Raw genomic sequence first — 24,624 nt, 5'->3', positions numbered from 1 at the left:
TTATATGATACAAAAGACAAGATATATGAGTGGTACGTTATGGTTGAAACTTATGAGGGTCTTGTATTCCGGATTGTTTTTTTTTTTTCAATCCCGTGAATTCCCCGGTAAATCAAATTAATGTGAATCCGTTACAACTTAGTTAACGCCTAAATAGTAGATGCATGCAACCATGAGTGAAAATAATCATAATCAAACTAATGTGAGAACAGGAGATTAAAAAGTGCAGATGATCCGTTATAGTACCAGTGCTCTTAAAACCTCAAAAAATGCTGAGTAAAATAATAGAAAAAAAAATCCCTAAAATTTTAGCTCTCCTGTACTTTTTTTCCGCTATGGTGTTCCTGAATTCCGTACCCCCATAAGATATATACGTAGGTGGCGAGTTCAGCAACAGAAATTGAACACATGGTGAATACTGGTGCAGGTGTTCGCCACCCCAGTTTTTAATACAACAACAATGTTTCTGACCATTTTTCATAGTTTTCTTAAATAAATTAACTCATTACGCGTGGTAAAGATAGATAAATTATGGATGAATCAAGAAAAAAAAACACGTGCTCGGCTGGGACTCAAACCCAGGACTCTTGTATGCTAGGCGAGCGCTTTACCAACTAAGCTACCGACCCACTTGGTGACCCAATAACTTAGATGGTTACAAGTTTCGAATTATAATCCCCACAGATCACGCAGACTCTTTTCATATCCCACATCCATCCATCTTATGTATACTACACACGCGCGCATTTATTAAAAGTTTCAAAAGTTTTTACAGCAAAATAACGTTTATTTCCTAAAACGATTGAAGATGCTACACATCTAACCGTATAATATAACCTAACGATAATGATGGTCTAGTTACCCCATAATTATGAAGATGGTGTGGGTCTCGTGATCATTGCATTACTTTTGATTTAACATTCCGACAATAACTTTTGAACGATAAAACAGATAATCAATATAAATCGTTAGTGAACGTTCAGTCTATGCAGCCTATGTGCTGAAGACGGTGTAAATTGTCTTTAAATCCTTGGACTATTAACTGTGAAAGCTCTCTTTCAACAAAAATTATCATCTAGGGAATCTTTTCTCAAACTGCTATTTCAGTATCAAAACAATTGGTTTTGATGGTCGGACAAAGCGTCGGTCTACATCGTAACTCAAATGTTGTGAATCATTTCCATATACCCACATCATACTCATGCCAGAAAAAAAATGTTTCAATTAAAAGCATGTTCAGCTACCTACCTAATCACCTATTTTCATCGTTTACCAGGATTGAAGAACAGTAGTACCATCAAACTATCCCTAACAAGCACATTCCACATTCTGCCGGTTCTATTTCCATAAAACCTAAGTTTCTGTGGTTGGTGTTCCCTGCTTTTTCATCACGTAATCCAAAAAGGTTGCCTTCAGCCGCAAAGCTCCCTGTTGCCTTCCGTAGTAGCGAACCCCTTTCGCTCATTTGGTTGAAATCACAGCACACCGGAGAATGGGTTCCACAGTAAATAAAGCCGTTTAAATTAGAGACCGGAAAAGCTACCGAAGCTCCCGGTGACTACGATGGCATGGCATTGATTGAGGGCTGCCCAGCCCAACAAAAACGGAGAGCATACCGATTGGGCACCAACTTTAAAGTGGCATGCATGGGCAGCATGTCGGGGTGGGAGATCACCCAAATTCTTCTGGGAAACATGTGATCATGCCCTAGGAGAAGGATGACAATCACTACTTTATCCAGAAACAGTTAATAAAATATATCGTAATTATAATAATTTGGTATAAGTTAAAACTAAAAATGGCATTATAAAGTATGGTTTTTGACGACAAAAATGCAAAAATTGAAGACAAAAATTGAAAATCAGTTTTAAGATTCTAATACAGTCAACACTCCCTTACTCGATATTCGGTATCTCGATGTCGAGTTAGAGAACAAACCACGTTAAATCCCTCAAATAACTAGTTACTACTCATTTTTAAGTTTTTTAGCGCAAATTTTATTTTTTTATTTCTTATTAATATTGTTCAATAGAAATATATATCTTTTTTTTTATTTTAGTTTTCAACTTTTCATTGTTTATTTCTTTTTGCAATTTCTCATCGTAATAGGCTGTTTTTTATCACGCCAATCTGTCATGATACGGCCTACTTTCCTGCACTGAAGTATGCGGTGCGGGAATTTTCATTACGCAACTGAAACCAGTGCTGTAATTATTCATTACGCAACGCTGTTTTGAGTTGCGTAATGAATCATTACCCAACTATTTTCAGAAATTGCAAAATAATGGTGCAAGCATCCAGATGTGATTTCTGATACCCTCCAGTGGTGTTCTACGAAATTGCAAAAAATGTTTTACGCAACTCGTTGCAGAACTCGATTTTTACAGCACTCGTCGTAGTTATCCAACTCGGCAAGCCTCGTTGGACAAATGTACGACTTGTGCTGTAAAAATCGTCATCCTGCAACTTGTTACGTAAACTACTATTTTCGATTTTATTGCTTAAATGCAAACTACTGCGTATGTTTAATTACATTATTGACTACTTTTTGTGTTCCCTTGCTTTAAATGCTTGTTAATTCGGCTCCCATTGATTTTCGTAAAAACTATCAGAGATGGGTAGAGCTCGAGGAAGTGAACCATCAAATCGGTGAGGCTGTGTGAGGACATGAAGAAATTAGTTTTATCATTCCATTCAATCGGTTTCCGAGCAATTATGACAGTGTTCACCGCAAGGTGGTGAGGCTGATGGCCGATACTATCGATTTGGGGTTGAGGTATTATAAATGAGAGGTGCAAAAGTTTTCAGAGTTACAAAAAGGGTTCACTTTTCGTTTTAGGGAGTCATGTGATTTCATGTGGAAACACTCATTTTTGTTCAGCTACGGGTGTTGGTGAAAATAGGTCCTGCAGAATAATAGGCTATGTTGAGATCGATACTAGGCTTCCTCGTTATCTTCCTTTTTGGCGTTACGTCCAAACTGGGACAGACTTACTTCTCTGCTAAATATTTAAAGAGCAGATCTACAGTTATCAACTGAAAGCTTGTTTTTGTTGTCAATTAATCATTTTTGAATTTGTATATTGTGCGACAAGCATGAAGACACTCTATGCCCTGGGAAGTCAACACAAATGTTCAATTGACTTGAATCCGTAATCCTCATCATAATATTGTTAAAAAGCAACTTTCATCAAGAAACACGTTCAGAGATTCTTCTTGGGATTTCTCTTAAAAACCTTAGAGATAATCTCAGAGATTCTGCTAACAATAGCTTGCTTTCATTGTAAGAGAAAAGTTTCTAAATATGCAATTGTCTGTGGATTTGCAATCGTTTTTTTATTTATTTTGGCGTATTATAAATCTTCCAATACCCATTATCACCTTTAGTTAATATTCCGATATTTTTTAGGATTCCTGTCGAGAATTCTTCTGTGATTCTTTTACGGATTCTTTCAAAGAGATGTAGGGTATATCAACAATTATTCAAGGATTACCTCCAATCAGTCCGCAAAGATTTTCTCCAGGCATTTAACAATTTGTTTCTCGGAAGCTTTGAGAAAACCCCAAAGTCTCATTTTTCATGCGTTTCATGCCAAGCGTGACAAGCCTAACGAATAGAGTTACATATTTCTCAGGAGCACATAAATGTACTGACGAGCTTCCAACCAAACCATCTCTCAGCTCATCGGAATCCATCGGGTTTGGTGTGGCCGAAAAAGTTGAATTTTAGCGTGACGTAATTTGTGTACTATCCCTAAAAGGCTAAAGACGAATTCCATATCAACTCGGTCAGTCACTGCACTCGACCATCTTCGATTTGTAGTAAATTTTGCACATATTTTCGTTGTGGTAGAATAAGTGTTTTCCATAGATAAATTAATAATGTTGACTAAAGACTAACTTTTAAAAGTGGCCTTTATATTTTATTTTTCATGCAATTCATTTAAAAAATTCTAGCTTAGAATCTATTCATTTTTTTGTCATGAATAATCCCGAATAACTGGTGAAAATGGCCTTGTTTATTGTTTAATTATTTTTTTTTTTGCATAAAACTTTATATATCTCGAGAATAGCTACTACTAGAGAAATCATTACTTCTATTTTACAAACGTTCAAAATGATTTCTTCTTCTTTCTGGCGTTACGTCCCCATTGGGACAGAGCCTGCTTCTCAGATTAGTGTTCTTATGAGCACTTCCACAGTTTTTAACTGAGAGCTTTCTTTGCCGATTGACCATTTTTGCATGTGTATATCGTGTGGCAGGTACGAAGATACTCTATGCCCTGGGAATCGAGAAAATTTCCTTTACGAAAAGATCCTCGACCAGCGGGATTCGAACCCACGACCCTCAGCATGGTCTTGCTGAATAGCTGCGCGTTTACCGCTACGGCTATCTGGGCCCCTACAAATGATTTGAAGATTCTTTTTTGATCATCAGGTAGTATTCCAAATGTTTCCAAATACTCTCTTGAGTGATTCCAAGCAACAGCACCAAAATTTGGTAAATTTTTTAATTCATTTTTTTCTATTGAGCAGAAACTTTGCACAGTTTTCCAGTTCCATCTAAATCGTCATTTTCCGATATCAAATCTTCAAGTTGAGTCACGACTAACTTTTCAAAAGGGTGTATGTGAAAATGGTTCAAAAATATTCAAAAAGCTGCACAGCAAAAACGGTTCGTTCGATTGTTAGACAACTAAAGAAACAAAGTTAGACAACTAAATAAAGATGCCAAAAAAAAAACACGCAGTAAAAAAATTTTTTTTTTGCATTAAAAAACATAATTTTTGTCACAAAAACTCAAATATCTCAAAACCCTATCGGAATACCAACGTAATTTTTTGAGGGAAAACGGTCCATTATATTAGCTATCTACCATAAAAATTTGGTGATGGTAAGCCAATAAACAAAAAAGTTATGACATTTCAAACATGTCACAATTTTCACATTTAGTAGAAAAAAAATATTTTTTTTCGGTGTAAATTATTACGGGAACCGCAGTTTGTTGCTGATTTTATTGTTAAGGGCCTTGCGTGAATTAAACAAGTCGTTTTCATGTATTCATTAGTATTATGTATATTATATGTATAAATATTATGTATATGTATAAATATTATATGTATATGTATATATGTATAAATTAAAATGAATTAACAGATTACACGAAAATATTTTTTTTTTTTACCAGGATATTTTTTTTAGAGTATGATCGATGAGTTTCTAAATGTTATATATAAACTTTAAAAGTTTTGGATTTGGGTATGCGTCATGAGATCATGAAAACATTTCATTAATACTTATTTATTTATTTATTGTTATTCAATTTTTTTACAATATCGAACACTTTTGCATCATTATCAGTACAGTTCGAGTATAGTTTTGCTTTAATTTTATTTTCTGACAATGGAATGAAACAGTGAAATTTTTGGGTTCCTTGGATCGTTATCGCGTTATTATATTGCTCGCTGAGCTCTGATGCCGTTAATTCGTACTCTTCAGTAGTAGTAAAACAAAATGATAATTTTGTTAAATCTTCTTCTTTTCTGCGATGCGCCCAATCAAATAGTTCTTTTGCAGTTTTAATTGGATGCTCACGTTCTTTGGCTAAACTTGCTCTTGTGGCCATGCGCTTTATGGTTCCTCCAATAGCATCACAAGGACCTTTGCCATGTGACGTAGCAAAGAAATGCCATTCTGCATCAATTCCGTACTTTGATTTAAATTGACATAGGCTCGAAAAATTCTTACGGTTTTTATACTGCGATGCTGCTCCATCAGACATGAAATATATCTTTCTGATTTCTTTATCCTTATCAACGCGTAAAAAGTTAATCATTTTGGCAATGAACAAATTTACAGATACTGAGTCGTGTCTTAAATCTTCGGAAATTACAATAAAACTAAAATGTTCAATTTGCGTACTTCCATTGAAATAAATAACGAATGGATGAATTGTAGCTTGTTGTACGTTCCAGTGATGGGACTGCACTTCATCTTGCAATACAAAGCTATAGTTTTCAGAAAAATCACAAATGACTAAAAATTCACCATCTTGTAATGTATTTTTCGTATTTTTTTAAAAAGCGGGATTGCTCTGTTTTAATAAAGTCGTGAGGAATTAAACTTTCTAATTTCAAGCAAAAAAATGACACAAACTCATCTACAGGTTTTTCAATAGTTTCGTAGTCTGTATTTTCCACATCCTCAGGTCCTAATTTGAAGAGGTTTCTTCGTACAGCTTCGTTGATGTCACGGTATTTTTTCTCGTGATAATTGACGTAACCCATCTTCGTCCATTTAATCGGAGTCACTTTTATTCCAGCTATCCCTTCGTTGAAGCGTTCGATGTTGACCTTCTGGATGCACTCATCTTCTGATTGATTTGTTGAAACAGATGTCGCTGATGGTACCGTGGCAAGACTATCTGCACTTGGTACTTCTGGTAACTCCTCAGTTGTTGTCGGTGCATCTAGTAATTCCTCAGTTGTTGTTGTTTTCGAACTTCCTGCAACCTGATCCACCGATGATGTACAGATTGCCCGTTTGTCAACGTTTAAACGGCAGGACGTACAAATGCGTAAATTTGTATTCAATGTAGACATTGGAGCATAACCAGCCGCTTTCAGTTTATCTATGGTGCTTTCGGTGAGATTTCGTAGCTCTTTCGAACACTTTTTTTCTGCAAACGGCCTGCAACAGTTGAGAAAGCGACTACTCATGTTGCTCGTTAGATTTTAATAAACAAAATCACTTTTAAGTTTTTACTGACTAGTTTGGTGTCGTTTGCTTGACTGAAGAAAAATTTTACAATTAAATCTTTTATAACCATAGTGGTAGTATATTTTAGCTTTTTCGTGAGTATGTTCATGGTATGTACCTATCATGTTTTTGATGTTGTTGAAGTTACTCGCTTTCTCCCAAATATGATTAACAAAGTCTATTCTCTACCAAGGCGGGTCTATACCCAGGTGTAATCAGATTTTAACTTTGTGGAGAAAACCAGCGCCGAGAAAACCGACCTGCTTTACGTATACTAGATCACCTGGGTATAGACCCGCCTTGTTCTCTACGAGGTAAACTTTTTGCAGGTAAACTAGTCGTATACCTGTATAGAAAACTTTTTTTGTAGCTTTTGTCTTCAATATTAGATTTCTTATAGGTTTCTTTTATCAAAAGGTTTCAACACTATTGAGAGAATTTTTCTTCAGTTACGTACAATAAAAAATATGACACTATCAAGACTTTAGATCACAACACTGGATCGCGTCTAACTTTCTAATAGATGCTATAATAGTTATGAATAATTAAATAAAATATCATGAAAACAACTTGTTAACCTCATGTGGTACCCTTAACAAAAAATTCAGCAACAAACTGCGATTCAAAAAAAAAATAACAATGAAAAAAAAAATTTCACTAAGTGTCAAATTTGTGAAATATTTGAAATGTCATAACTTTTTTGTTTATTGGCTTACCATCACCAAATTTTTATGGTAGATAGCTAATATAATGGACCGTTTTCCCTAAAAAAATTACGTTGGTATTCCGATAGGGTTTTGAGATATTTGAGTTTTTGTGACAAAAATGATGTTTTTTAATGCAAAAAAAAAAAAATTTTTAATGTGTGTATTTTTTTTGGAATCTTTATTTAGTTGTCTAACTTTGTTTCTTTAGTTGTCTAACAATCGAACGAACCGTTTTTGCTGTGCAGCTTTTTGAATATTTTTGAACCATTTTCACATACACCCTTTTGAAAAGTTAGTCGTGACTCAACTTGAAGATTTGATATTGGAAAATGACGATTTAGATGGAACTGAAAAACTGTGCAAAGTTTCAGATATTTTTGAAATGGTCGATCAGAATCGACTTGCATGCCTCCGTGGAATCCCTCTCTTGTAAGTTGAAAGTAAGAGATTAAAATCATGTTCAAAACAAAAACAGAGTTCACGGACGGATTAAACTATTCACCTAATAAGTAAAACTATAATAAACCAAATTTGCTGTCATTTTCTGTATAAAACTAGCGTAAAACATGTTACGACTTTTTTTCGCCCTTTTTTTTATTGATTGTACTGTAAGTCGTCAACTTATTCTCACTTACTGTAAGTGGTCAACATTCCTTAGTGAATTAATTTCCTTAACATTTTATACACACGAAGCGAGCAAATTTTTTGAGAAAACCTAATCATATTTTCTTCTTTCTGGCGTTACGTCCCAACTGGGACAAAGCCTGCTTCTCAGATTAGTGTTCTTATGAGCACTTCCACAGTTATTAACTGAGAGCTTTCTTTGCCGATTGACCATTTTTGCATGTGTATATCGTGTGGCAGGTACGAAGATACTCTATGCCCTGGGAATCGAGAAAATTTCCTTTACGAAAAGATCCTAGACCAGCGGGATTCGATCCCAGGACCCTCAGCATGGTCATGCTGAATAGCTGCGCGTTTACCGCTACGGCTATCTGGGCCCTAATCATTGATAAAAGGCTAAAATTTGGCAATTCGACAAAATTAGAGGTGATAGGGCCAAATACTGATAGGGCTATATTTTCATAATCGGAAGGTTTCAAAATATTCTATCGGTGAAATTTTTCCCATAGATTTTGTATGGGCTAAAATGTGTAGGAAAACGTGATTTTTGTTGATTCTCATAGGCTGTATATGAAAAAATAGCTAAAACATGATAAGATTGAGATAATCTACTGGTTTAGACATAGCGTGAAATGCTTCCAGTGGACGATTTGTTCTTTGACTTGCTACTTAACCAGACAATGGACTAGCATGCAACGTCCAATTTCACAGTCGAAACACGTTCCTGATGAAAAGTCAATGCGGCTTAATGCTTTGTATCTCTAGAAAATTGAGGAATCTTCGGTTAACTCCCTTGAAGAATCCCTGGAGAAATTCTTGTAGGAGCCTATCGAGGGGTCTCTGGAGGAGTTCCTGAAAAAATCCCTGCAACATCAAAAACGCTTTTTGGCTACGCAGTCTTTATTTTTTCAACGACTTTTCTATAGTAAAAACTGCATTAATGAAAATCAAATTTAATTAAAGTATGCAGTTTATTGTCTACCAGCTCATCCCTGGAACAATTTCTAGAGGAAATCATTTAGATCTTTATTGAATCCTTTGTGAAATTGAAAACCTGAAGAAACCTCTGTAGGAATCGCTGTAGAGATTTTACTAAAGAAGATAAGCCCTCCCCTTGGTTATGCGACCTTGCCGCGATGGGAGGGCATAATCCATTAGCCCATATGATGGAAACCAAAGGCGTAACCTGTAGTGGTGGTATCACATTTTGGCATTTTTTGCTTAAAGCCGCGTCATAATTCATATGGCATAGACGCAATAATATCTCAGATGTGATCCAACGGACATTCTCCGTCATTGATAGAATTGATGCCCATTTCAAATAATTAATCTATTCGAAGTGGACATTAATACTATTAGTGACGTTCAGTTTGCCTTTTGCTAACCAGAATGATCCGTAGCCACTCTTACTATTAGCTAGCTAGATACATCGTTATCATATACGACGTAGGGAATACTCAGGAACTCTTAGGAAAATGACTAGTAGATTCACTGAGTAGAATCTACAGACAATCTTATTTTAATATGGTTTTTACATTGCCATAATAAGAAATACCTCTTTTGTAACAGCGGTATAATTAATCTAATTCCAGCTTCATTTTCGCAAAATTTACAAGTAGAAAGTAGGCGTTGTGAAGCATTGCATTTGCCATCGAAAAGTGAATCTTGTAGGAGACTGTAATAGAAGCCTAAGGTAACTTTACTCTTCAATATTCACTATAAAAATGACTATGGAAAGTAAGACGCTGAGATCGATCATTAGGGTACACTTGCTAGTTTCGAAAAATTGTTGAACTGACAAGGAAAGCGACTTTTTTCTTTAAGGATATATGAACGTAATGACCAATAAATACTTATAACAACAAAAAATGAAATTAACTAGAACTACTACTAAACAGCCTAATTTTGTTAAGACTTGACGACACTTGACATTTAAGACTCTAATCTTACGTAAAAGACAATAGTAATCAGAATAGCACTTGAATGACAAATTATTCAAAACCATTTCGACTAGACAGTATTAGTAATGCACTACTATTTCAAACAAATTCTACACTACTATTTCAAACAAATTCTAATGGAGCTGCTGATTTTCATAATGCTTCCTTTTCTCAGAAGCAAGGGAATATGGGTACTTTTCAAAAACTACCAGGTCACAATACTAATAAAAAAAACAGTGTTCATGTGGGCGCCATTGCCTAGTCCGTCTGAGTATTGGTCCTGGTAGAGGGGAAACTTGGCAAAAGCCAGACCGAGGGTTCAGCCTTGACAAGTTAAGCTGTCAGGCAGCTCCAACTAAATACCATACAAAAAAAAAAAAAAGAAATCCCTGGATAAGTATCTGGACAAACTCTTGTAGGAATCTCTAAAGGGCTTCTGGAAGAATTCCTGGGGAATCCTTTGAGATATTCCACGAAGAATCACTGTAGAGATTTTGCTGATGGAATTCGTAATGAAATTCCTGGAAAACCACTTGATATTTTTCTGGAGAAATACCTGAACTCATTATTGGAGAAATCACAGGAGAAATATCTGGAGGATTCCATCAAGAGATTTTCCAAAAGAAATCAATGTAGAGCATTTACTGGAGGAGTTTTTGTAGAGATTTTCCTTAAATAATTCCTGAAGTAATTCTTAGGATAATTTCTGATGAAATTTCTGAAGGAATTTCAAGAAGAGCTCCTGGAGGAATCCATGAAGGATTTTTTGGAGACACAGAACGAGTCCCTGGAGAAATTCCTGGGGAATCCCTGGAGGATTATCTGGAGAAATCATTAGAATAATTCATATCGCGATTTTCCTCGTGGTAATTCTGGGAGCATTCCTGCAAGATATTCTTGACGAATTTGTGAGTTGTGGATCACCTGCAAGAATTCCTGGTATAATTTCTGGACTCTAAAGCGATCCAGGGAGGAATCTCGGAGGAAATCTTCGGAATAATTCCTGGATGAATTTTGAGAGGACAATTTGGGGTTATCTATGTATATTTTCGTAGAAGAATCATCGGAGGAAAAGCTGAAGAAATCACTAGAGAAATATCTTGAGTAATCCTTGAAGAAATTGTCCTAGTGTAACTCCTGGAGAAATTCATGGAGAAAGCCTTGAAGATATGAAAACCACTAATTGAACTTTAACATACTCTAAGAATCCATTCATAAAATTAAATATGTGTAGCCTTGAAGATATCTCTGCAAGAATCCTTGGATGATTTTCTAGAGGAATCTCTGAAGGAATACCAGAAGAAATCTCTGGAGAAATACCGGAGCTTACCTGAAGGAATTCCTGAAACAAATCTTCGAGGATTTATGGCAGAAATTCCTGGAAGGATCCCAGTAAAATTTTACTGGAGAAATCTATGAAGGAATCAATAGTGACATTTCTGGAGGAATTCCGTGCGAAATCTCTAAATCTCGCTGTCAATATTTTTTGCAGGAATCTTTGGACGAATCTCTTATTGAATCTCTGGAGAAATTGCTAAGATATTAGGAGCCTTATTGGAACTTTGATCGATTGGTCACTCACTGGTGATGAACATAGATGATCATTCAAAGACAATTTCAGTGCAGGACTCTGTCTGGTTCTTTAGATTTGTGCTTTGGAAATTTAGATGTTATACAGGTTTTACCTTAATACAAAAAACAACTTCCGCAAATAATCAAGTTCTCCTTTCGGCTCTTATTGAAAAATTCTAACGAGTACTACCTACTGAACTCTTGTCATCCTAGAATCACGTTTCGACCGCTGCTGGAAAAGCGATAGCACCCTGGTACAACGGATATTTCTAACGAACACTGCCAGCCCAGCCGTTGCGTGAACTTAATTAAAACTAAATAATTAGTTCTGCATAAAACATCATGGTTGTGGTCGGTGGCCCTAGAATCCAGGTCTACGTTTACTGTGGCTTCTGCTAACTCAACAACAATACCACTCAGCATCTGACATTGGCTTGACCCAGTTTGGTTGAGTGTCCCTACCCAGTTATTGTTGTTGTTCATATCGGTCGTCGTTGTCGACAAGGGCAAAAAACAGCCACCAGTCAGTAACAACGACAGGAGTGGAAAATGTCACCCGAGTGCACCTTGTAATCTAATAAACGTTTGGCGTTATACAAAATGAGTTTTAATCATGCATCTTGGCACAATTTATGAACTTGACTTAACTCGACACAGAATCGTTGCACTATGAGACAGAAATCAACGTTTCGCAACAAGACTTTAAGCACTTTGATAATAAACTTGAATCAAACTAAAGATAACACAAATTTAAATATAGAGTAAGGTGGGGCAAAAGTTCGACCTTAGTAGAATAATAGATATTTCCATAATATGTGTAACAGTTGAAAAGAAATAAATACCTCACAGTAAATCTTCAAAATTTTGATCATAATTTTGCTCAACAAACCTGTGTCAAAATATTTACCCATTACTAGTTATAACAGTTTCAAAATTGATTGTCTTAAACGAACTTCTGCCTCACCGGTGTGGTAAGAATTCGAATATAGTGTGGGCAAAATTTTGAAACAGAAAGTATCGATATATTTGTGGCAGGCAAAAATTTATGTTTGCGGAAAAATACACACTAAATATTTATCAAAAAAAATAATGTCCAAAACAGAATTGATTGTAATGTACCCGAGAATAGCAGTTTTTCACAAAAAAACTGAGGAAAAACGTGCAAAAAATTGGCTGAATTTGAAGAAAATATGTATGTTTTAGGCGATTTGTAATTTTTCCGTGAGACAATATATGGATCGAAGTTTTGTCCAGCTGATTCGATATTTTACACCACTAAGGGATAAAACTGGTTTCTAAATAATTATGCAAAAACTAATACACCTCAAAGCATCCCTATGCTAACCTAACTACGCCCTTACATAGAAATGCAACGAAATTCTGTAATGAATCGAATAGAATCGTCTGTATTTTTTCATATATGTTCTTAGCAATGAGAAATTTTTTTCTGATTATTATTTTATTAAAACCAGGTTTTTTGAACTTTTGTCGCGAAATTTTAATTTCCGGCCCATAGTGTGTTCGCTTGGTCTTCGTCCTTTGACTTGGGGGTTTTAAAATATTCATTCAACCTATTCAGCTCGCTGCCTTACCTGATGGGACGTGAGCATTATTGCACAGAATGCATCCTGCCCTGACCAGCCCGAGTCGAAGTCTCCGGTTTTCGATTATTTTTTCGGTCAACTTCGAGACAAGTTTATTGTGACAGGTCATGAATGGGGTATACATTTTATGTGTAAATTACTCCGAAGGATCAAGAAACCTACCCTTGTCACAGTTTCGTTTATCCATCTAAACCGCCACAACTCTGGGAAGGCAAACAACGACCAAGAAAAAGTGCATCCAAACAACATAATTATAAGGGTGTGTCCTTTTTGGTTGCTGCTAGATGCTGGTGTGGTCGGTAGACACTTTTTGATGTGCTTTATGTTATTCTTGGTTTGTGAACGTTGTTGGCTATTTGGACCATCATCGCTCCGAATGACGAAGAGCGAGTTTTTGCCGTTTCCAGGGCTGGTAGCCGGTTTCTTCTTAGAGACTTGGTCACTATTTTAGAGCAATACTCTATTTGAAAGAAAGTTTTCCTAAGTTTCTTTGTAAGTAAAAATAGTCTCGTAAGACATTTTTTTTCCTTTACTCTTTGCAGTGAATTCTGGTGCAAAACTTAAAAGGCTCAAAAGAAACCTCCAGAAACTCACGCGGTTGCTTTTCAGGAAATTGTTCTGTTATTCCTCGAGGAAACACTTTAAGAATACTTCTAGTCATTTCTACAGAGATTTCTTCTGTAATTTCTTTACTGTCTCCTGGAGGCATCACATCATAAAAACGTTTAATGATACGCTACCTAGTCACAAGATCATATTTCGAAAATTTCGTGAGGAGATTTTGCAAGGAATTCTTACACAAATTTCACCAAAATTCGTCCAGAATATCAACTACCTCCAGTAATTTACAGTGAAAATATTTTTAGAGTTGCCTTAGCAGATCATCCTACATGAGTCCATCCAAGAAAATCCTAATAGGTTACTTCCCGAGTTTTTCAAGAAAATCGTTCAGGCAGTTTAGGATTTCCTGCAGTACAAGAAGTAGGAACCTAGTACTTAGAGTCCGCGGCTACAAAGCAAAGCCATGCTCCCGGTCGGTCCAGAATCTTTTAGTGATGGAAATTTGCTTGACTTCCCTGGGCATAGAGTATCATCGTACCAGCCACACGATATACGAATGCAAAAATGGCAACATTGGCAAAGAAAGGTCTTAGTTAAAAACACTAAGCTGACAAGCAGGCTCTGTCCCAGTGAAGAGGTAATGCCAAGAAGAAGAAGTAGAAGAAATACAAGCATTCCTATAGGAGTTCATACGTCATTTTAGTTATTTTTTCAGACATGTGCGAAGATTTGCTACAAAAAATCTGAAAAATATTACAAGTTTTACCAGGAATTCCTCAATAAGTTATACCAAAGATTCCTCATTGAAGTCGATATCCCCTGGTTCCTGTATGGTCTCTTAGTGGTTTCAGTTGGATCTCATTTTGATCTCTACATCATTCCTGAAAGGCTCCAATATGTTTTCTATATGTTGAAGACACTCCGCCGCTACCAACCCTGCGTTTCGCTCGGGTCGACTGCACAGGCCATTGTTGCATTCAAGTAGGTAGGACCAGAATCAAGCGCCGGGCTCTCATTTAAGTGCAAATTTCATGCTGTGGTGCTCTACATAACTGGCATAACAAGTGTGAAATTTGACGAAGCTCACCAGGACTGCCAGGACGGAATGAGTTGAGATGAATGGAAACTGGTCTGCTGCATGAACCGTGACGACCAACGAATGAATGATGCTACTGAAGGCTTGGCACTCGGACGGAATGATGCGTCCCACTAACAAGTTGCTTTACAAGGAAGCTCACCATTCATATAAGCATATTGGGTTTATGAGAGTGAAGGTCGGCTATGACAACCCCGATGTAGTATTCTTTAAAATTTTTAAATTGATGTTTTATGACACCGACATATAGTACAAGTTTCTGGAATTGCTAAAAACTGCTGTTAAGCTGACTTTATTTTCATACCCATAGGGTAGCAACACCGATTTCGGTAGCATAGCACGAATTGTTGCCATAGTGAAACATTAACGGTTTTACGAAACAATTCATCATCATTTTGTATTTAGTAAATTACTTTCACATGTAGGAGCTGCATTCATCGAGCAACAGTTTTCGTTGAGATACAATTTTGTTGCAATTGTTCGGATGTAATCAAATGGTTTAAATTCCAACTTTTGGGACGATTTAAAAAAAACCTGATAACATGTTACGTTTTTCTAACCTTACATTAAACATATATTTGAAGGTATTATATTGAAAAGCTTTCACAACTTTCAACAAAAAGAAATTCAAGAAATTACAAATATTGTTTGTTAGAAAAGTTTTGCCAAATAACCCCCCCCCCCCCCCCATATGATGGAAACCAAAGGCGTAACCTGTAGTGGTGGTATGTATCACATTTTGGCATTTTTTTTGCCTAAAGCCGCGTCATAATTCACATGGCATAGATGCACTAATATCTCGGATGTGATCCATCGGACATTCTGCGTCATTGATAGAATTGATGCCCATTTCAAATAATTAATCTATTCGAAGTGGACATTAATACTATTGGTGACGATCAGTTTACCTTTTGCTAACCAGAATGATCCGTAGCCACTCTTACTATTAGCTAGCTAGACACATCGTTATCATGTACGGCGTAGGGAATATTACTCTGAGGATAATGACTAGTAGATTCACTGAGTAGAAATAAGTGGCGACAATCTTATTTTAATATGGTTTTTACATTGCCATAAAAAGAAATATATCTTTTGTAACAACGGTATAAATAATCTAATTCCAGCTTCATTTTCGCAAAATTTACAAGTAGAAAGTAAGCGTTGTGAAGCATTTCATTTACCACCGAAAAGTGAATCTTGTAGGAGACTGTTATAGAAGCCTTAGCATAGCATAGCATAGCATAGACTGACTGTACATGTCAATGGTTGCTACTCCGTGATTGATCAGAACTGGTAATAATTGCACTGCGATCCAAATGAATAAGGGATGGGAGTTTCCGCTTACTCTCGGAGTGCAATTTTAGCAGATCTAATATTATTGATCAATAACGGCGCCGGCCAGGTCCTTACAGTCAGTTGGGATAGGGAAGGAATGTTAGGGTGTAATGATTGTTGCTTCTAGAGACCGAGAATACCTCTGCATCTCCACAATCACCACGGAAAGGGTGTTTATTAGTGGAGAAGGAAAAGATCTGGGAGTCACCTTTGGTCGGTGATGCGATCCATGGATAAGGAGGAAAAATACGATTTATACTTTAAGCTAGTTTTTAGTTTTGTCTCAAAAAGTTTTTGGTAGAAGATTTAAAATAAACGTCAACATCTATAATGTCGAACCATTCAAAAGAAGTTTTTATTAATGGCGAAAAGAGAAAAATATATGCGTTTATTTTAAATGATATGAAACAGGAATAATGCCGACACTTGTAGTGACGAACCACACATAGTTTGTTTGAAAATTACATAAAAGTATTATTCAACATTTATGCTTCAAGAAGAAAAGTCTTTGGTAGAAGTTTTAAAATAAACGTCGACATTCATAATGTCGAACAATTCAAAAAATATTTTAAGTAACATCAAAAATTTTACTTGTTTATTAGAATTGTATAAAACAGGCATAATGCCGACACTTGTAGTGACGAATCATACAAAGTTTGATTGAATATTACAAAAAAGTAACGCTTTCATGAAAAAATGTGTTATCATAAGCATGAAACGAGCTCACCAGTTGGTAATCCATCCTCGACTGAACACGAATATCTTTTCGCACTCACACAGCGCGGACAGTAAAACTTCTCGGCGCCCCGAAAACAAACCGTCATGCTTGGGCTTCCCAAAACACTGCCCAGCACAACACGCGAAACAAAACACCAAACTCCCGGCGTCCCGAAAACGAAGCGTCTTGTTTGGGCTTTACAAAACACTGCCCAGCAAAACCCGCGAACCGAAAACCAAATTCCCGGCGTCCCGAAAACGAAGCGTCTTGTTTGGGCTTTCCAAAACACTCGTAGGAGACTGTTATTGAAGCCTTAGGTAATTTTACTCTTAAGATAGATCTACCAATAGTGGACGTACTAAGCACGATTGAACTTCATTTAACCGCCTTAATTCAAGAAGCGCAATTAATGCACATGTTGATGTTGTAACGGGAAGTAACGACCATTGACTTAATGAGAAAAATGATTTCATCGTAGTAATCCACGGCATGTCAGTGAAAAATAATACCTCCACTATTGGTACACTGTTCCTTTTGTTTGCTTATGGGATCCCTCACTATAGGAACACTTTACCGCAAATATTGGTACAAGCAAGTAAAATTTTAGCAATTTTAGTTATATTTCATCAGTTTTAAAGCAATTTGAACGCTCTTTTCAGCTATCCCGTGTATCTACAAGCCAATACATCGATTGGAAATGTCGGTTCAGTGACTAATGTAATAAAATCAGTGAAAACGGCACTACCGCAATTATAGGAATACCCATAACTAAGGGAACACTTACCCTAAGGGCGTTTCTAGGCCTATCATAAAAATGCTTCGAATCAGCTGGGCAAAAGTTCGACCCATGTATAAACTCATAGAAAAATTTGCAAATTGCTTAGAATCCACATATTATCTTGAAATTTAGCGAAATTTGCCTGACCGTGCGAAAAATGGCACCAAAATTTTACGCTTTCACTTAGTTTTGCGGAAATCTGCTGTTTTTGGGTATATTACAATTAACCCTGTTTTATGCATTTTTCACGTAAATTTAGTGTGTATATTTCGTTAATGATAACTTGGTCATAAAAGTATCAATACTTTTTGTTTTAGGCAGCGAACCTTTGCCCCACACTAGATTCAAACTCTTATCGCACCGGTGGGGCAATAGTTCGTTTAAGACATTCAATTTTGAAACTGTTATAACTAACAATGGGTAAATATTTTGACACAAGTTCGTTCTGCAAAGTTGAGTATACCACTAAGGTCGAACTTTTGCCCCACCTTACTCCAGGTGGTGCACTGCATTATTAATCCAGGCGCTAGCATGAGTTTTGACAATTCTGTTAAAACTTCCTTTACTTTTCTGGCAGCTTGTTAGATAATTGTTAGATAATAAGAGATTAATAGTACAAAAAAATGCACACAAATTCATCCTGAGTTTCTATATTTTGCTTTTTATTAAATTTGGAATTGGGTCCTAAAATTTTTGATAAAATCCAATTTTTTTTAACAACACGAAAGAGCATGTTACTTCAACTACTTTAGCAATTTTTCCCGATCAAATAACGGCTGTATCATGTTAAAACTTTAATTTAAAAATTGGGTCCATAAATGAACCTTGACACTTGTGATCATGTTTGACGTTCGCTTAGTCGACAAAAACACCACAGGGGTTTCAGTTTTAACACTGGGCTTGTTCCTATCTGACATTTCGGAAGGGACACGGAAAACAAAATACACTCGAAATTTGAGTTTAAGCCAAGGGGTGTGACAAAATCTAAAAAAAAACATAAAAAAATATTTAATGGACTTAAACTAACGGAAAACATTAGAAAATTGAGTAGACATGTGTTTTTGGCCTAAACTTAAGCATTTGGCACTAAAATTGGGACAGGGATTTAGGACCCTATTGTTGCTAGTAAGTTCCTCATTAACAGGAATTTTGCATAAAAATCTATCACAAGTTGGTTTTTTGGAGTTCATGTAATTGATAAAATATGAGTTTTTCGACTGAAATCAGAAATATAAAATAGTAACCTATTCCAAGGTAATATTCGTCTAGTAAAAAAATAGAAGTAAAATCTTCAATGCGTCATCTTTTTGACTATTTTATAACAATCAATTCTTATCCCAGACAGATAACTGTTAGGAAATTTTTTAAATTACTGCAGTTCTCTACATTCTAAATTTACCCAATATGTAGATTGGTTAATGTATGTCATTTCTCCTCATTTGTCCAATACTTGTAGTTAAAAAGTCACTTTTAGGTCACTATTTCGATAATTTTGGTCGTCAAAGTCACTTTTATTTTTCTGGCTGATCGCTACCAGCCCTGAATTGTAGAAAAGCGTTGAGAATGAATTTCAGCTACTAAGGGATCCATAACTAGCAAATAAACTCAAGCTCAAGTCAAGAATTTCGTCCCAGACGTTAATGAAAAAATCAAATTCTTGCCATTTCTCTCCTTCATTGAGAAATGACAAGATTGTGATTATTTTGTAAACGTTGTAGCCGTTTACAAATTAGGAAGTAATACGATCAGTTCTATATTATAGCATGAATGAATCCTTATTGTCTTCGTTACTCTAAGACAAAGATTGTGAATTTTGTAATACCTATCCAGAACTGCTGGAAATTTCTCGACTTCCCAGGGTATAGAGTATCTTTGTACCTGTCTCACAATATACACATGCAAATATGGTCAATTGACAAAGAAACCTCTCAGTTAACAGCTGTGTAAGTGCTCATAAGAACAGCTGAGGAGCTGTCTCTGTTCCAGTAGGGACGCAACGCTAGAAAAAAGAACTGCACTGACCACGTCCTTGCCAAATTTGATAATGAATAGGAAAGAATATTGGGTTCTAAAACCAAACTGAAATTGAGGGAAACAATCTCCCACACTCATAGTTTTGCATCCATGATAAATTATATCTGACATTTTTGTATTGTATATAATGTGAAAAGGATAGCTAAAATTAATAATAGCTTTTAAATTTGTGTCTAAAGTCATAAAATCAATTGGCTTCCTTAAAACCTTAAAACCTACACAAAGCTTGACAATTCATAGAATTACGCCATTGAAGGAACCTTTCTGAAACAAATTTACCTCCATCAAAACGCTCATTTTTGGTTATATGATATTCACAGAATGGTTCTTATTTTTTCAAAAATAATAACAAAATCCTTAATCATAATGATAGCTGACTTTAATGAAAATTGGATTTAAAATAATGATGCATACATTGATGCATTAATATCACATATTTTAAAATATGATCAGTGTACTATGGCTGTTATTCCTTAGTTGATACTACAACTATTACAATAACTTGTTTTTCGACATACCTACAGACACATCAGGTTAGAGTTTCAGTATGCCAAGTGTTATTTGAAAAATCCAAGTACAAAAATAACAATTCCCTCAATATTATCCTCTGAATTTAACGCAATTTTCATTATTTTTCCGTGGAATATTGTTAACCCAGTTCAGCACACTCATTCTTGCATATACCTCAACACAGAAGATCAAAATAAAATACTCAGTGTGTTTTTCATTTGATTGAGCAGTGGTGAATAAAGTATAAGGTACCATAATTTTTGTTAGTGTATGCAGTATTATTTTTCGTTGTTTAGAGACCAATATGAAAATATTTATACCGAAAAAATGTTCATGTGACAATACAATGTATATGATGTATATGATCGTTTTTCATACTATGTTTCATGATACTCTAACAAATTTTCAAAGGTGAAACTTTTTTTTATCTGTAGCTTTTCCCCATGCACATGATTTCTATCATGAAAACATCAGCTCGGCACAATGACAACTTTTTCCCAGTTGGACTGTCCTATGAAATGTGTCGCGGCTGTGCGATGAATTGTTCATTTCATAGGGATTTTCACAACCCAACTTTGCTAGGGAAGCTTTTACGTTCCCAATCATGCGCACTCGCTTTGCAATGGAAGCTTTCTTCTTCGTTTGGCTATTACACCGTCACAACTCACAAGTAAGCTTTCATCGCATCTGAAGCTCTAACTTCATGTGGTGTTGGCTTTCTTTTGCAAAGCTCAGGAAAATATAAGATACATTCGTACATATAACATTCAAAGTATGTAGCAGCAAATAAGAAAACATCAGGAGCAATGTATTGCGTCGTCATTAGGTAACATGTTCAGCGTATCAGATTGTACCACCTTACAGTTTGATTATGTTTATTTTTACGCGATTAAATGGTTTATTCTTTTCAAACAACATTTTGTAAATAATCGATATACTTTATATTTAATTTATATCTTATTTTTTGTTTTGTTTCAGGTTGAGTCGCAATTATTGGACATTGGAATCGACATAACAGGTAAGTTTGAATCTACCACGAACAATAATCACTCTACAATTGTTTCCACACTTCCACTTCTTCACTTACTTTTTGAGGATGTTTGTGAGAAAGTTAAAACACTTGGTGTTATAAAATTAAAAACTACAAAATCCATAGAACCTTCAAAATAAATTACAGCAGCAGGTTATTGTTGAAAAAAAAAAAACAAAATTCCTAACATTTTCAAAAATTTTAGGTGAGTATTGAACATTGTCTTCCTTAGCCGTGTATGTAGAGCCCGTGGCTATAGAGCAAAGTCATGCTGAAGGTGTCTGATTTCGATTCCCGGTCGGTCCAGAATCTTTTCGTAATGGAAAATTTCTTGATTTCCCTGGGCATAGAGTTTCGCCGTACTTTTGCCACACGATATACGAATGGGAGTCATCGATAAACCACGTGGTCATTTATGGGGGGAGGGAAGGGGTCTGGCCAATGATCACGGACCACACAAATTTGTGTATGGATAAATGATACCGAGGGGTGGAATCCCAAAAAAAAAAAATGACCACGTGGTTAATGGACACAACCAGTGTTGTGAATAACTCAATTTCTCATAACTCACACTTGAGATTTTTCATGTGTGAGTTGTTAATCACGCAACTCAGCAGTCAAAAAATCATGGATGAGTTGGCTCAACTTTTTGACTCATTGTCTCGTATTTCCACAGTTTACTCACACACGGCAATTATTTCTTGTTGGTCTTGTAAAATTATAGTGATCCTTTCTAACGGGTTTAACGAGTTTTTGACGGGTTTTGCGACTGAATCATTTTTTACAGTATGAGTTGATTGAGTGATTTTTGCATCAAAATCTCAAGCGTGAGATTTGCGAAGCAGATCTCTTATGAGTTTGCTCTCACGGGAGAGCATATTGATTGAGATGTGAGTGTGAGTCTATCAACACTGGACACAGCCCCAATACAAAAATGGCAACTTTTGCAAAAAAAAAAACCTCTCAGTTACTAATTGTAGAAGTGCTCATACGAACACTTAGCTTAGTAGCAGGCTTGTCTCATTGAGGACGTTTGTTACTCGTGAATCATCTAAACAATCGATGTTGTACAGAGATCCATAGAATGGAGCTGAAAGTTAAGCCAGCCACGTCATTACGGTAATCGAGGAAGGAAAGGAATGTTAGTTAGAAATCCATTATTACCAGAGACCGCAGAATCTTCCGCATTTCCTCAGTTGTCATGCAAAGGATGCTGGGATAAGTTAACAGGGTGTCCATCCATCCGGGAAATCCGGGAAAACCTGGAAAAACTCGGGAATTACAAATGACCGGGGAAAATACGGGAAATGCTCGGGAATTTGGAGAACACCCCGGGAAAATATGTATTTCAAACATAAAACTACCGGTTTGTTTAAATTTAAAGTCGTCTGTTATTAGTACTTCGCATTATGAATAATTTTTGGTAAGTAGGATCTTTGAAACATTTCTAGAAGGGTACTTAAGGATTTTTGGCAAGGTGCTTTTCGAGATGAGTGTTAGATTTCCATTTTAGTTCTTGGTAAATATTTAATAAGATATTTACTGGAATCGAACCGATAATTGACCAGTATTTGAAAGTTCTTTCTGAGAGATCACTGAAGTATTAGTAAATTGCTAATAAGATTTTAGGAGATTCTATAAAAGATCCTAGGCTGATTTTGCTTGAAATTCTTAGTAGATTTTTAGAGGTTGGCAAAATGCTAAGCCAAAAAAAGTTTGCATTTATTGGGAGATCTTCCGAAATCCCGGACAGATTCATTAAGAGTTCCCTTTGGCGGATTTCTAGGGTTGCTGATGATACTGATTCTTGATGAAGCCTTGTCAGGATTACTAATTTGACTAGTCTTTGATCTATTACAAAGTTATAGGCCTCCGACGAGATTTTGTGTAGATTTCTGCAGATTGACAGCGAATTCTTTCAATCATCCAAAACAAATTTCGTAACTAGATCTTTGATGGATAAAACAATAACGAGGGCCTCTAGGTATTCTTGACCAGATTTTTATTATATTTTTGACAAGATTCTTGATATCTTGATCAAACCTTTTGAAGATTACTTGGAAATTGCAATCTTGGATTTATGTCAAGAGTGTCAACCAGTTTCATAGGAGAACAATAACATGTATTTGGAAATACCGTCTCTGTAATTTTTTTCTTGGATTCAACATGAGTTTCATCAGATCAACTATTTTTTTATTTGTTTTTTTTTAAGCCATGACTAACGCATTATTCCTAAGGCATTCTTAGAAGGAAATGAGCCATATATATATATATATAATTCCAAAATTTCTCTGAACTTCCTATAAATTGGGTCGTAAAATGTTTAATGAATTCTTGTTCTTATTTAATAATACGAAAGAGCATGTTCTTGTGACTATTTTAGCAATTTTTCAAGCTCAAATAACGGATATAACATATTTAAACTTTAATTTTAAAAATAATTCCAAATATGAACCTTGACACTTTTGATCATGTTTGACGATCACTTTGTCGAAAAAAAAACGCCACAGGGCTTTTAGTTTTAACCTGAGAGTTTTAACACTAGGGCTGTTCCTATCTGACATTTCGGAAGGAACACGGTAAACAAAATATACCCAAAATTTGAGTTTAAACCAAGGGGTCTGACAAAATCTCAAAAACCGTAGAAAATGTTTTTTTGACTTACACCAACGAAAACCATTTAAATATTTAGTAAACATGTGTTTCTGGTCTAAGTCTTAGCGTTTGGTACTAAAATTGAGACAGGGCTTTAAGACCCTATTCGAGGGGGTCACGATCTTTTAGATATTTCAACAAATATGTTATATCTTTTGATCTAAAACTCTTTAAAAATTTTAACCAAAAATACAGAGCTATTACAAAAACTTCAAAATGTTATCCGCGAAAACCGCGACTTCTGAAATTCGATCCGCGACTGGAAGCAGAAGCACCAATCCGCGCCAAAAAAATATTCAAATTGTCATCGAATTCTTCATGTCACAACAACTAATCGATTTTTCGTAAAAAATATTTTAACATTGTTGTGTAAACTTGATTGTTTTAACAAATTTCTGTGTTCTTTGATGCACTTTTCTTAGTACCGTAATCCAGGGGCATATTAATCACTATAATTTTCTGTTATATTATCCTTAGGAACTGAGATATTGTTAACTTAATTTCGGCTGAACCAGTACTTCGTTGATCTCCATCAGTGCATGTAACTATTTTTTTTTAGGAAATAATAATGTATCATAAACCTAGCTTGAAAGTAAAAAAAAAGAAAATGGTCCACTGTGGCGAAATTGATTTCCATATGATAAAGTAAAAATAAGAATAATAAATCTCTCCATCTACTAAATGTGGGTCTCCTAATACAG

General features: G+C 35.6%; 1 protein-coding gene across 11 annotated transcripts in view; it reads left to right on the top strand.

Moving 5' to 3' along the window:
* LOC5566252 (tyrosine-protein phosphatase Lar) overlaps positions 1-24,624 on the top strand; it is a 607,417-nt gene that overhangs the window by 70,118 nt on the left and 512,675 nt on the right. For all 11 annotated transcript variants that reach the window (XM_021845273.1, XM_021845268.1, XM_021845272.1 and 8 more), the window contains one exon: positions 21,217-21,256. The gene's annotated coding sequence lies outside the window, so the exon portion shown is untranslated. The remainder of the gene's footprint in view (positions 1-21,216; positions 21,257-24,624) is intronic.

Source organism: Aedes aegypti, chromosome 2 (genome assembly GCF_002204515.2).
Source record: "Aedes aegypti strain LVP_AGWG chromosome 2, AaegL5.0 Primary Assembly, whole genome shotgun sequence".
NCBI lineage: Eukaryota > Metazoa > Arthropoda > Insecta > Diptera > Culicidae > Aedes > Aedes aegypti.
Note: the sequence above shows the minus strand (reverse complement) of the source record. Positions and strands in the feature narration are given on the sequence as shown.